The following is a 446-nucleotide window of genomic DNA, read 5'->3' on the forward strand; positions in this document are numbered from 1 at the left end:
GCGCTGTCTCTTTAAGGGAGCTCGGTCTGGGGTGGCGCTTTCCTCCGCGAAGGCTCCTTTGATATTAATAGTGTTGGTGTCTTGAAACTGACGTAATGCGCGGAGACTGAGGTCCTGACAAGCGATAACATTTCTGATAAAGACCCGATCTCACTGCAATCTCAAGCGTCCTCTTGTTTGGTGCTGCTCGTTCCTCCAGACCCCGCGTCCTCTCGATCGCGCTCTCGCCTTTCCCATTATTATTTTATTTTATTTTTTTTAAACAAAAAACAACACCCCCTCCCCTCTCCCACCCGGCACCGGGCACATCCTTGCTCTATTTCCTTTCTCTTTCTCTTGCTCTCTCGCTCTCTCTTTTTTATAAAAGGGGGGAGGGAAGGAAAAGGGGGGGAGGCAGGAAAGACCTTTCTCTCCCCCCCCCACCCCCCCAAATAATCCAAGATCAC

General features: G+C 50.7%; 1 protein-coding gene across 1 annotated transcript in view; it reads left to right on the forward strand.

The window, feature by feature from the left end:
• TRPS1 (trichorhinophalangeal syndrome I) overlaps nt 1-446 on the forward strand; it is a 238770-nt gene that overhangs the window by 385 nt on the left and 237939 nt on the right. The window lies entirely within an intron of this gene.

Source organism: Myotis brandtii, unplaced genomic scaffold, assembly GCF_000412655.1.
Source record: "Myotis brandtii unplaced genomic scaffold, ASM41265v1 scaffold1137, whole genome shotgun sequence".
Classification (NCBI taxonomy): domain Eukaryota; kingdom Metazoa; phylum Chordata; class Mammalia; order Chiroptera; family Vespertilionidae; genus Myotis; species Myotis brandtii.